Source organism: Oryzias latipes, chromosome 17 (genome assembly GCF_002234675.1).
Source record: "Oryzias latipes chromosome 17, ASM223467v1".
Taxonomy (NCBI): domain Eukaryota; kingdom Metazoa; phylum Chordata; class Actinopteri; order Beloniformes; family Adrianichthyidae; genus Oryzias; species Oryzias latipes.
Window position 1 is genome coordinate 29,256,111 of NC_019875.2, and position 13,676 is coordinate 29,269,786.

The 13,676-nt window shown below is 44.7% G+C and overlaps 1 protein-coding gene across 2 annotated transcripts in view; it reads right to left on the minus strand.

Annotated features, from left to right (window-relative positions):
* Positions 1-7,392, minus strand: part of LOC101159384 (pituitary adenylate cyclase-activating polypeptide type I receptor) — a 40,690-nt gene extending 33,298 nt beyond the window's left edge. Inside the window, exon 1 of one of the 2 annotated variants that reach the window (XM_023965123.1) lies at positions 6,785-7,392. The gene's annotated coding sequence lies outside the window, so the exon portion shown is untranslated. The remainder of the gene's footprint in view (positions 1-6,784) is intronic. The other variant, XM_023965124.1, reaches the window with a different exon arrangement.
* Positions 7,393-13,676: the final 6,284 nt, after the last annotated feature.

The following is a 13,676-nucleotide window of genomic DNA, read 5'->3' on the forward strand; positions in this document are numbered from 1 at the left end:
CAGCTACATGCACGCACTGTGGTTCTGCACTCCTGTCCAGGCTCTCTGGCAGCAGGTATGTGCCGATTTATCAGTCTGGCTTAAGGTTTCAATCACTGCCTCACCGTCACTTTGTGTGCTTGGTGACATGAGTGCCATCGATATAGAAGAAGGATTAGCATCTATCATTTTCATAACTCTTTGTATTGCCAAAAAAAACTATTTTAATAAATTGGAAAAAGAAGAAAAATATAAACATAAGTCAACTCAGAAATCTGCTGTTTGATCATATCAGCTTGGAAAAAATGTCAGCCCAAAGCTCAAGTAACTTTGAAAGAATTCAGTCTCTCTGGTCTCCTGTGGTTGACTCCATGAATTAGGGGGTGGAGGGCTTGGTCGTCGCTGCTCCTTGCCCTTCTGCCGTGGTTTGGGGTGGGGGTCGGGGCCTCCGGTGCCTGGCGGGGGCGGTGGGGGGCTCCGTTGGTCGGGGGGTCGGGTCCGGTGCCTGGGTGGGGCGGGCTGGGGCGCTGCGTGGTCCTCTGGGCTTGGGTGTGGGGGTGCGTGGTGGGGGGGTGGGGTGGTGGTCTGGCCTGGCTTGGGGGGGTGGTCCCTTTGCCTGTGCTGGGGGGGGTTGGCGGGGGGCCCTGCTCGGGTGGGGGGGGCCCAGCGGCGCCGGATGGGCTGCCCATCTGCACCTGGGGCTGGGATCGGCCCTTCCCTGGCTCTGGGATGGGACGGGACAACCCTCTCGGGGCCCCCGGTCGCTCTGGGTGTCACCCGCTTCGGCTGCGGGGTCTGGGGTGGGGTGGGGGGCTTGTCGGCCCTGTCCTGTGGGGGGGCGTTCTGGGGGGGAGGGGGGGCCCATTATTAGTACGGGTCGGGGGGGCTAACGGGTCGGGGTCTCCGCTGAGGCAATCAGTGGTTGCCTCGGCCGGTTGGCCTCCTCGGTCCCGTCGAGGCCTGACCAGAGCTCTTCTAGGGCTGGCGTCTGGGGGTGGGGGCCTGGGCTTGCTCCGGGGGGGGCGACGCTTTCTGGCTCCTCTCTCTCTGTGTGGGTGGTGCCGGGCCTGGGGTGTCGGCGCCTCCGGGGGTGGGGCCCCTGGGCTGGGTGGCCCTGGCCCCTTTGCTGGGGGTGGGCTGGGGGACGGCTGTTTGACCACCGGGGGACAGTCTACCAGCTGTCCCCAACTTACCCCCTTCCTTATATAACCTCATACTTGGGAGTGGCCCCCCTCCTATGGTTGTCGTATGGAGTGGGCCCCCCCTCTTTCGGTTTTATTTGCACCTTAGACATGTAGGGTCCTTGGTAGGGGGGGTGCTTGGACATCACTGCAAGCAAGCAGCAGATGTCCTCCTGGCACCCTACCCGCCAATTTTAACCGCACCTTAGACATTTAGGGCCCCTTGGTGTGGAAGGTGAGGGGACATCACTGTGAGTAATCAGGAGATGTCCCCTTAGTGCCCTACTCGCCAATTTTAACTGCACCCCCCTTAGTACACACACCCCTCCCCCTTCAATATATACATTCAAACATAAACACACACACATGCACACAAACACCCTCTCAAACACCCATACACGCACACACATTTTACAAGGAAGGTGGGACCTGGGTCCATCTGTCCCCTACCCCTTCCCTGGTGGGGGGTGCGGGCCCCTTGGCGATGGCGGCCGTGTCCCTTGGGTGCCGGCTCCCTGGGCCCGGCGGTGCTCTCTCCGCGCGGTGGGGGGGGTTCATATTACACCTGAGCCGGGGGTGTTCGTGTCCCTGGGGGGTGGGTCCTGGTCCTTGCCCCTGGGCGCTGGGCCCCGCCAAACTTCCAACATGGCCGAGCCTGGTTGGGCCATATTTATAACACCCCTTGTGGGCCGCCCTTTTTTCCCCGGGGTTCCCCCCTCCTGGGTGGGGGCGGCGGGCCTTGCCTTGCTCCTACCTGGACCAACCGTGGGCCGGGTGGGTGGCTGCCTGGAGTGCGGAGCGGGTCTCCCTTGGGGGGTCCTGGCTCGTACCTGGGGTCGGGGCGGGGGGATGCCCGGAACTCCTGGGTGGTGGTGGGGTGCTCGTCTGGGGCTGTGGGCGTCCCTCTCCGGTGGGGCCCTGCGTTGTGCTCTTCCGGTGCGGCGGGGGGCTGCTTTCCTGGCTGGGCTGGGGCGGCGCTCTCTTTCCCTCTGCGCCTCCCTGCTCTCTGGCTCTGGGGGCCTCGCGGCGGTCCTGCTGGCCCTGGCCTGGGTGGCGGTCTTGGTCGCCCGGGGGGCGGTTGTTCCCTGCCTGTTCCCGTGTGGCGTTGGGGGAATTCCGGCTGCCGCTGCTGCTGCGGCGGGGGTCTGGGTATGGGGGTGGCTGGGCGCTCCTCCTCCTTCTTTTCACATTCCACCATCCATTTTAGAAGAAAATAAATACTCACTTGAGCACAGGTGTTAGCTCACCTTTGCACTAATAGTTTGCATGATTGAATGAATGAAAGATTTCACACTAGTTGGTTTAAAGGCATAGGTATGCGTTCGTGAACACTATCTGTTTTGTGTGCATGTTGACATGTGGACATTTTTGCGGCTAGCAGGTGTGTTGATAATATTTGAGTGTGTGTGAACAGGCCCCGCCCTTTCTGTACTACATTTGAACCGTACCGTAACGATAAACAACCAGTAAACCTGTCTGCTCTATGCTGCTTCATGGTCTTACCCCCCTTCCCCTCCTATTATCACCCTCCTACCCCCCCCCCCTCTCTCTAACGTCCCTCTCTCTTCTTCCCCTCTTTCCTTTTCCGTCCGGTCCAACACCAAAGATTTTCAAACATGATTGAAATTAATAAATTTTGGCCTCAATTACAAAAGGGGTTTATTCAGACATACCTTTGGTTTGTCTGAAGATGAATAACCCCTCTTGTTAAAATAAAATATGTCCAACACAAGAGGCCCTCAGCTCTCATCTGTTTGCCTAGCTGTTGGACAGGACAAGTTAAAAAAAAAAAAAAAAAAAAAAAAAATGAGCGCGGTAAGGAGCGACCACAGGCTAAAGCCTTTAGTGAATAATAATAAACTGCACTTGGCAGAAATAAAGGCAGTAACTACCGGTACATCAATTAATCACTTAAATAAAAATAAGTGATTATTTGAATAATGTCCTGTGAAAATGTGGTAGTTTGGAGCATAGATAGGGAAGATGTAGTGTCTAGAAGACAAAAAAACCTTGATTCTCATGGGATTCTCCCATTTTTCCATTCGAAAAACAAGGGCGATCATTAAGACGTAAAATACAAATAACTTGATTAATTTGTTTTTTTTCTGAGCCATTGTATTTTTTTTGTGTTCAGAATTGAAAGCTCTATCATCTGTGGTCACCAAATCACTCTCCAAGTAAAACATTTAAGTAAATTGTGTTGCCCCAGCAAAGACAAGTTCTATATTAAATCAGAGAAGGATCTGGTTTTGGTAGCAGTGTCACGACGGCCGTGACTGAACAGACACTGCAGGCAGCAGCAGGGCGGACGACCTCTGATCGAAAGGTTACAGGTTCGATTCCTGCCTTGCCTGTCCATATGTTGAAGTGTCCTTGGGCAACCCCACCTTGCTTATGGTGGAAGGTTGGCGCCAGTGTTTGGCTGTAAAGCGCTTTGGCCTTTCCAGGGAGGTAAAATAACTATAGAAGTATACGCCATTCGCCACTTATGGGATGGAGCAGAGCTCAACTATGTTAGCCAGGGAACTGCTGCCATAAGCCCTCTACAAGTCAGGGTTTTGTGCCAACCCCTGACTTTTACATCTCAGGGCTTCTGAACAGTAAGAAGTGACGGTTGTACCAAATGGTAACACCCAAAATCTTCAATGCAGACTATTTGGAAGGCACTTCATGTGATCAAAACAACAAAACAGGTTGTTGGCAGCGTGATGTCACTTCTGTGAGGAACCTAGACATTTAACGCTGCTATCCTATGGGGTCCAGATGACCCCACCCTTTACTTTGACGTGTTCTCCCTACCATGACAAAGGTGGATAAAGGTGGAAAGATTTCATGTAATCCATGGACACCAGTGAAGATCACTAAACATTGAAGAAAAAAGGTTCAGAGCACTGTCTAGTGGGTCTAGATGACCCAACTCCCAATGTTAAAGTACCTAGGATAGCACAAGGGTTAAGGAGCAAAGTACGACTACACAACCAAACATCACAGCAGAGCAACAACCAAAACAAACGCAATCCTTACAAAACAACAAAACAGAGAGAACAAAAATAAACCACACATTACTACCCACAATGCAAAGGGGCAAGGATTCTGCCCCCTGAAATGTGAAATCTATACACATTACAGTTAAATTCAGTTGGCAAAAGATCAATTAGTAGATGGTTAATCTGCATGGACACAATTTCTAAATGTTAAACCACAAAACAACACAACAAAACTAATTGTTAGATTTAGGTTAATTTATCAAACACAACGTTTGCTTTTTTGTTGAAGCATAAGCTAGGACTACTTTGTAACAACACCTCTGCCCTATGTTCACGCTGCGGCTTTTTCGTTTGCACAAAAGCTACAAAAAAAACAACTAATCCACAGATTAAAAGAGTGATCACAATAGTTAAGACATTTTTATGTGAGGATAAGGCGACTCTTCAGTAACAAGAGACTCTTTTTAACCCCAAGAACAATTTTCTTCCGACATTTAAGTAATACTACTTTTTCTTTGTTTGTTCAAATGAATTAAAACAAATACAATTAAAAAACCAAAAACACAAAATAAGATTTTTAAATCGTTCATTTTCTAAATATGTTTTTTTTTTTCCTTTCAGGGTCACGGATAGACAAATCACACACCCATCACACACCCATGCACTCTCACATTCACACCTATGGACAATTTAGAGTAACCAATGAACCAATGAAGCACATAGGAGGAAGCGGGGACAACATGCAAACTCCACACAGAAAGGTCCATCTGTGTTCTGTTTCAGACCCCCCCCTCCGAGCACCTTGAACCGGGGGCCTTCTTGCTGTGAGGCAAGAGTGCTAACCACTCCACCACCGTGTACATTGAAATGGAAACAATAAAAGAAAAAGAACAAAGAAAGGCAGCCAAATTTATTCCAGTGGGTTCTCCAGGGTTAAATTATTATAGACATAAAAAGCATTAATACTCTTAAAGTGAAAAATTCTTCAAAACTTTGTGCATTTTTTCCACAGAAGCTAAATCTTGCAGTACAACAATCCTGAGGGGACACATGTGGTTTTAACTAAGTTATCATGTGACCCAAGGGGGTTCATTAGCACCCCAACTGCTGTGAGACTCGGTGCAGGTGCAGCTGATTCCGGCGAAAAGTTTCCAAAGAGCACATGAAGTTCCTTCAGGAGAATAAAACATCAAGATGCGCCTTGAGTCAGACTTTAAAAGAGCCTCCTCTCCAGCGTCTTTCTTTAATTGTCTTACTCATCTGCAAAGCTTCCTGAAGGGATGCAGAGAAAAACCGAGCCAGCACCAGCAGAGACGCAATCAGTGCGACAACAGAGGGAGAGGAAACGTGCATGTTGCTCCAATCATCATTCATGCCCCCAAACAGATTCACATTTTGTGGCCCTTCCCTGTACCAAATCCAATTACCCCCAAAGCATCTGGAGGTCTCGTGGACAGACTGTGCTGCAAGGGGAAAAACCCACAGATCTGGAAGAGGACAGGCTGAAGGGCTGAAAAACATGCGAGAATCAGTGAGTTCTGAGCAAAACCTGCTCCCAGAAACCGACATGGGTCAGTTAGCTCCATCAGTCGTCATCCAATTAACCCAAATACCACAGCAGCTGTGCTTCTGGACACGCCAAGCGCTGTAATAAAGAATGGTTTCCGTGTAGAACAGATCTGTACGTCTATGACGCTGAGAAAACTGCAGTGGACCAAACATTAGCAGCTCTGATGAAGCCTATGGAGGAATATAAGAAGAGAGAGAAAAACAATCCGCCTTCTGAGCACTGGATGTGTGTGAGTCACCTGCAAAGCTGCAGTGCATAAAAAGACATGGCAGCATTTATATTATTTTATTATTTAGAGAAGTGCATCACTTCTGCAAAAATAAAACAAAACACAAGAGTAAACCTGAAAAAAGTACAGTTATAACAAGAGGAAACACTGAGATGATGTCTTCAGTCTCATGCATGATTGTGTAAGCGTGCACGAGCACATGCACGCCTTATGCTTGTCTCAACAGATGAAGATTGAAACTCCATAATGATTTTTCACAGAAGATCGAGCCCTTCCATGGGTGATGGAGGTTTTAGGATTTAATCTTCTAAAAAAACATTTCCAATAAAGCCACATGCAGCGCTGCAGGAACAACAACTGCATGGCTGTCAATGTGCAAGAATGCAGTCTTTGGAAGATGCTTCTTTTCACCTTCATTTCAGGACAGGTTATGCAGATAATATTTTGATCTTTAAAAACATTTTATATGCAGACGATGTCATTAAGAAGAAGAAGAACTGTATCTTCTACAAATAAAAGGAGAATAATACTTTTGCCTCCACATAAAGGGGTCAGAAAATCATCTGTTTTTATCAAAGCCTATTTTCTCTTCTCTTTTTCAGAAATCTTCTGTCACCCACACATCCATCTGGATGACCTTCGCTTACAAAACATCTAAAGAAGACGCTTCTCCTTATTTGCTGTGCTTTTACCCGGTTCTCTAACGCTTTTCTTATTTCTGTCAGGCAAGGGAAAGCTCATGGAAACATGCAGGGTATGAATCCTCAATGAATCAAATGCAGCAAAAGCTGAAGAGTCAAAAGCTTTGCAGCACAGAGAACAAGCCAGAGGAACTCACCAACAGATGCAAACAATGTCTGCATGAGAAGCCTCCAACATCCACAGATCCTTTTCCATACGGGCTGTCTCCTGAAACACGAAAAGGTGCCGTTTCTGCTGCTGCAGGACGCGCTCTGCCCGCGTTGTCTGCTGCAGCAGCACGACGAGGACGGAGAGCAGCAGGAGGAGGAGGAGGAGGAGGGGGAGGAGGAAGGCGCCAGCTCCTTTGGGGTTTGCACCTCGTCAGACACAGAGGCAACAAACCGAGACAGTTATTTCTGCAAACGATGAGACCCGGCTGGAAGAAGAGGAGGAGGAGGAGGAGGCAGGATCTGCATCCTTCTACGTTCAGCTACAGAAAATTCTGTCCTTTGCAATGACTTTACCATCTTTTTGGTCATTTGAAATAATGGAAGACATCTTTTGCAGCTTCTGCATGCGTGGGGCTGTGACATCCAACTGAAAAGTGGGATCAAGCTGGCAAAGCTCTGTCTGCTCCTCAGCTGGGATCACTTTGTGGACCGCGGGGCGAGCATGACTCACAGCAGCCACTCAAACGTTTTTGGCTCTGAACAAGTGAGCTGCAAATTATGTGGAAAGAAGTTTGAGAAAAGTTTGATCCACAAGCCTGATTGTTTTCAGCACCATGGACAGTGACCAAACAATGACCTCCACCCTTGAGGTCAAAGGACAAAGCTGTCAAGAAGGGGCAAAGATCCAAGGAGAGCAGGCGGCACCAGAATCATTTTTGAATCTCCGGGTTTCTTCCTGTGAAGATGCAGATCTCCACTGTGTGAAGAAGAAACACAAATACATGTTCAGGATTTGTATTCAATGTGAATCCATGTGTTTTAATAAATCAGCAGGAGTCATTTATCCCAACACCACAATGTTGATTACTCATACGGTGATGGAAACGTCTCTCTGTGTCAAAGGTCAAAGACGCAACCCTCTGACTAATAAAAGACCTTCAGATCCTCAGGCCAGCACGGAGCTGTGGGACACTAACGGTCATCATTTGTTGAGTCTGCCTTTTATTTTGTAAGGAACACTTAAAAAAATAGTTTATTAAACAACTAAAATCCTGAAACTGTTGCAAATGTTTCTAAATAATTCAGATAAACTGCATTTTTGGTGTCACCAATGTTGGATGGTTCATCAATATCTCTTTCAAGCTTGATGGTTCGGCAAAACAAAAAAACCTGGAGTCCTTAAGCCTCTTTGGCAGCTGGTCGCACACGCTCACAGACGGTCAATCTTCATTTGAGATCTGCCATTACCTGCTGCAAAGTGAACATCTTTTTCTTCTTTCCGTGCATCATCCTCATGAAGCACAACTCTCCTTCAGTGAACCAGCACCGCGGTTGATTCAATTATGGCAGAAATCCAAAGAAGCCACAAAAGGAGGATCAATATTTTAAAACAGAACAGAGTCAAAGCTGAACAAGAACTCAAGTCAGGACATTGCCTGGAACACCGGAGGACGAAGAGATCCTGTAAAAGACCAGATGAGGGATCAGCATCACAGGTGAGATGATGAAGCCACATAATTACACACATTCAGCCTCCTGTGTGCAGAGTAACAGGGTCGGATGTTTGAGCCGTTTAGAATTTGAGCTTTTGGGCTGAAGTGCTGCCCCAATGCAGTGACGGCGGCACCGCCACACCGAAGTGCTGGTAAACCCAAATGTACTTGACACTTTGTTTCTTTTTTTCCTGTTTAATAAGTTTAAAACTTCAGACTGTTTGTTCTTCAATAGGTTTGATCATATTTTTAGGTTAAAATCTACAGTTTTTCTTTGTTTCTAGTTTTTTTAATATGTGGCACTTATGTAGATACTTGAATAATTTGGTTCAGTCTACTGGATTAGGTTTGTTTAATTAAAATCACCTGTTTATGCGTTTCCACCTTTGTGGCTAAGGGTTCTTCTTCTGCTTGTTCTTTTCCTTCCAGGCTCAGAACCTTTTAGTGCTTGTCCGCCACCTACTGGTATGGAGTGTTAATCTTGTTTTATTCCTACTAATTTGCAGTGTGATTCCATCTGGTCGTTTTACGTTTTTCCCGTTTTTCCCATCCTCATATTTTCTCCCTCTCATCTTTCTTTTCCCTAAAAATGAAAATGTCGTCTATCTTTATCTATTTTCATCATTACAAATGTTTTCTTCAGTATTTTAAAACACAGCAAAGACCTTAAAGACCCACTCCAAGGAAAATGGTGTTCTTGACATGTTTCTTCTGATGGTTGAGGATGTAAGAAAATTGAACAAAAAGTGCCTTTCTGAGAATTTCTTTATTTAAATTGTTTTGAATCGGGAGCAGATGAAAAAAAATGCATTTTGAAACAGATTGTATCTGTGAAAAAATGCTGGGCAGTCATAATTTCCCTGCTCCGCCCCATTCTGAAGCACCCACCTGCAGAAAAATAGATCCATGAACGTCTTCGTCTGAGCTGGAATCTGGATCCAAACTGTACGGCTGGAGAGCTTCAACGTTGCTCATTATTTTTGTTGCCCCGCTAAAGTTGGGTTTGAGGGTCTGTAAGCTGGCAGGAGAGAGTGTAAACAGATGGATGACGGGAAGGGGAGGCCAGGTTGCTCAACACCAACAGTCCCGTCCACAGCTCAAAGGTGAATAGCTAAAAGAACTCTGCAGAAACTATGTCCTAGAAAAACAACACACGTACCTTTGATTTAGCCTAAAAACGACATAATCATAATTAAAAGTCTTTAAACACAGCATTCAGGCAATTGGGCAGGCGCCATCTACACGGGAAAAACCATGAACTTATTTAATGTTTATTTGCTTTACTTCTCTTTTATTGTTATTATTTGTTAATCCTATTTCTAAACATTTTTCCATATTTCTTTTTCCACTGAAAGTTTTGTCCTCAGTCTTTATTGAATTGTGTGTTTTTCAGGTGCTCTGATCACGTGGTTTGTCTGCTGGTCAGGTTGGTTTACTCTGCCTGTGCAGAGTTAGTATTGTTTCTTCCTGTTGACCCCTTTTAGGGGCCAGTTTTTTAATATTTAAACTCTTCTTTCTTGGTGTTTTTTTTCTGGTCTCCCCTTTGACTGCTTGGTCGACAAACCTAAAGCTACCACACCTTTTTGGGACGAGACTGGGTGGGCTTGGTCTCTCATTAAAACAATTGCTGGCGTGAAATCTTTGGAGAAAACACACATGAGGCAATAAACATCAACAAAAATACCAGCTGACCTGTTGGTTAACATGTCAACTCCGCTTTAAGATGAAATAATTTTCATTAGTGAAACCCATTTATTTTATCCTACCAGCCTCCTAACAAGATTTATTAGATTATTTTATTTATTTTTGCTGTTTGTCATTTGTTGTCTTCTTTCTGGCTGTACAGACCATCAGAATTCACATCTTTTATGAGGATTTAGTAAAAATGATCTTTACAGTTTCAAATGCTTCTACAGGAACCCGGCCGCATGTCCACAGTGTGTTTGCTCATTGGCTTCATTATTCTTCTCAAAATGTACATGCGCCATCGCCCCTCCACTCAATGAAGCCCTCCGCGGGACGTCTCTCCCACTCTGTCTGCCACTCACCAATCAGACAGCTGGACTGCATGGAGACTCATCTCTGACAGCATGTGGTGGAGAAAGCATCGACTCTTTAAACGCAGACCCCCCCCCCCCCCCCCCCCCCACCGCTTACCTTTTTTAGTTCTCCTCCTACACAATGGAGTCCTGCTGAGCTCCTCACTTGTCCGGGATTAATCAATCATTTGATGTGATGGAAAGCAGGCGGGGACGTTTTTCCATTCAAACTGCTGATTCGAAATGCAGATGAATAAATGAAAATGACTCACATTCCGTCTTCACATTTATGACAAGTTTAGAAAATCAAACTTTTATGGTTGATTCATGTTTTATAAACAAAACGATTTGACTACATTTCGAAAGTACGTTGGGAAAATTGAATGTCCAGTAGATTTTCTGTTTTTTTAAAACATTTGAAAAACTTTAAAATAGAAGATTAAAAACACAGCAATTTCAGATTTTTGTTTTCTGATTTATCTGTGGCGAGATCCTAACAACATTTTATTTTTAAGTCTTTGCATATTAGCACCTGTGCTTTTATGAAATAAGAGGCTTATTCTGCTGAATGGGTTTATGGCATCTTTGCCCTATTTTTCCTTGACTTTGTGCCGAATATCTCCCATGTTTGACCATCACGCAAGTATTCAGCTTGGCCAAAATCCGGAGAAAAGTGGTCAGCAACAAATGCAGCAAAGGGAAACCGTCGACAAATAAAGATGCTAAAAAAGGGTTGAGAAAAGTCAAAGTTCAATAAGTATGAAATCAAATCTCACGTTTGAAAAGAAAAGTGCAGAAATCCTGCAGACATGCGGAAATCAGACTATCAAGATAAAGAAACACCTTTTGGTTTTCTTTGTTTTCGTTTGTTTGAACAGACTCTTTGGTTCTTCTTTTTGGAAGGGGAACCTACAAGATGATCCTGTGACATCAGCTATGGTGACCAAAGACAGTTCTACACAGGGGTGCAGCGAGAGCATTTTAGATGGGGGCAGAAGGGTGGCAAATGAGTGGAAGGTCATTTAAAATAAAGTGATTCAAAAATTAAAAAAATAAAAAAAATAATAAAAAAATAAAAATAAAGTGATTCAAAATCCATCTGTCCGATTCATTCATTCATTTTCTTCCCTTAAATCTTTCTGGTGTCACCGGAGTCTGCCCGGCTACTGTTGGTTAAGGTGAAGCTCATACTAGACAGCATACTGGAGCGCTGGGAAAAAACCTGTCACTCCACACAGAAGTGTCCCAGCTGGGCCTTCTCGCTGTGCGACGAGAGCGCCACACCGTGTAACCCAGGACCAATGCTGCCTATTTCAATCAGTTTTATTATTGTTGTCATGATTCATGTAAAAAAATCCAACTCTTCTTCTTTTATTTGAGGTGCCACTAATGTAAGGTAGTAGTAAAAAAATTAAAAAGTGGTACAAATTCTTGAATAGCATGGAAACAGTAGTATTTTGGGCCGGCATACACAACACAGGGGCGAAGTAAATCATTTTAAGGGCTCTACGATTTCACTTAAATTTATTTCCCTTGATAGTTTTGCATTGGTTAAAGAAGCTTGTATTGATGACTTTTTTAATTTTTTGTCAAATATGATACTAAAGCTACCTCAAACATTGTGGACCTGGTTCTAACACATCCAAAGCTATCAGGACCTTAGATCAGGGCTCCATCACCATGAAGGCTTTTGATTTGCTTAGTGTCCGATCTCAGTGATGAGCAGCCCAAATCAAGAGTCAATACTCTTTGTTGCCTTGATGGTTCTTGGCTAAAATTAGGAAAAACAAAATATATAAAGGAATCTTCCAAAACTTGAACAAATAGAGTCAGCATGCAAAAACAAAAACACATCAACAGTCACTAAAACCTCTCAAATCGACCAAGTAGGTGCATTTTTATAAAAGATTTGGCTTTGGGAGGCCATTTTTACGGCCATCTTGAAAAATGGCAGCTATCTTGAAATTTCAAATGGCCAATTGAGCAGTATTGACAATAATCTCGTACAGAACTGTGACAAAGCAGTTTATCTACTTGTCACGGGTCTATCATAACTCATCACTTTTAGACACATAACGCATAATCACCACATGTTTAAGACTTCTTTGATTTTTGTAATGTTTCTCACCTTCTCTTCCTGTTGCCCAAGGAACAAAATGGTGGCCAAGGCCTTTACTTCCTGTTTAATAGTTGGGCACAGGAAGTGGAAAGAATTTGGATTTCTTTGTATATACATTTTGTTGTAATGATTTCAGTTTGTTTATTTATGTATGTCTTTATTTGGAGGACTTTAACTTCATTATTTACAAGACATTTCTATCTTTTGTTGTAATTATTTGAAATGTTTGTTTAAATGTGACTTCCTTCCTGGGTGTGGCCAGCCAATTAACTGGAGCCCATAAAAGAGAGGGAGCTCAGTGTGAAAAGGGGGCATGTGTTAGCTGTGTGGCCAAGGTGTGAGACCAGCAAATAAAAACCTGGACCTGAAGTTAAGAGTCATCTGCCTCCTTTGTAAATCAGGCCACTCTTGTCACATCACATTGTGACAAGAACCATCATGCCTAATCTGGTGCAAAATCAATATTGTGAGCCCCACTGTAAGACTCCGCGACTTGATGTTCTCTGGTGGACACCATAGAGTTCAAGACAATGACACATATGTGACCAAAACTGAGGTCAGCATGAGTAGAGGAATAAGTCTTTGAGGTCTTTGTAACAGCTTCCTCTGCCAAAACCTCCGCCATGCTTTCACTTTACTATCAGGCCTGTTTCTCCACCATCATCTGATCCAATAAACCACCAGGTGGGAATCAATTGACAGCAAAGCCCCTTTTTTTATCCAAGAGTCCAGAAGTTATGGGTCCAAGGTCATCCCACAACCACAAAGGCAGATGCCAAATTATGCATGAACATGTTCTGCTGCCATACGTATTCATGGAGAAAAGAGGAAGGACAACGATTGTGAATGATCGTGAATGAACACACCACAAACCTTTGACAGCATCAACAGCAGGCCTTTCCATTTTGGTGGATTTGCACAGGAAGTCTGCAGGGTTGTTTGATGGAACAGAAAATAGAAGCCTGAGCACCAAGAGTAGGAGGGCTGCTGATCCTCCTGCACAGAAGGAGAAAATGATTTTTTTTTGTTTTTTGCAGTGGCAGATGGCATGATGTGCAAAAAATCAAAAGACAAAATAAAACTCTCAGTTTCAAGCTTTTACTTCTTTCCTTTTATTTAAACAAACAAAGGTCACGGAGGGATGAAGAAGGAGAAACGTGCAAACATCCAGCTTCAACCGATGCAACGTTCTAAAAACAAAACAGGGCTTTTTTCAATTTACATTATT